The sequence below is a fragment of the Chaetura pelagica genome, unplaced genomic scaffold (genome assembly GCF_000747805.2).
Source record: "Chaetura pelagica isolate M959 unplaced genomic scaffold, ChaPel_1.0 scaffold302, whole genome shotgun sequence".
Lineage (NCBI taxonomy): Eukaryota > Metazoa > Chordata > Aves > Apodiformes > Apodidae > Chaetura > Chaetura pelagica.
Genome location: NW_009952561.1, coordinates 1,551,638 through 1,552,267, shown reverse-complemented (window position 1 = coordinate 1,552,267; position 630 = coordinate 1,551,638).

Below are 630 nucleotides of genomic sequence, written 5' to 3'. Positions count from 1 at the left end.
AGGGGGAGGAGCCCTCCCTGCTGCCTTGGGTGGGCAGCGATGCACGGGGAGCAGCGGGAACTGAGCTGGGGCTGTGGGCTGCTCCTGCCTCATCTGCCTCGGGGGAGTCTTGTTTGTCAGGTCCTGGGTTGAACCAGCATCAGAGAGGCTGTTGGTCCCTGCAGGTACCTGGTGAGGGCCAGGGGGTTGCCTGAGGCCTTTTTCCCTTGCCGGCTGCTCAAGGAAACCATGGGTCCCCGTGTCCCCTGCCAGGGAATGGTGCAGCTCTTGCAATCCAAAGACAGGGAAACCTGTGTGTGCCCCAATGCTGCCCCTGTGACACCCTGAGCCCTTAACACATCAGGAGCTGCTGTGAACCTGGCAATGGAGAGTAAAACCTTATGCCCCAAGGCAGCATCCCCAAGCCAACACCAGCCCCTCGGCCTCCCAGCACTTTCCCCACGAGCTCTGCTCCCTCCTCTCCTCCCCTTTCCCCTCTCGAATGGGTATGAGCGACTTCAGCATCATCCCCGTGCCAGGAGAGCTGCTCTTTGTTAGCTAAACCCCGCGATCCGGCTGCAGAGGCACCAGCAGTGTAAGACAGGCAGCCCCCCCGATCCTGCCCGTGGTTTGTTTTACCTGCACCCCCCC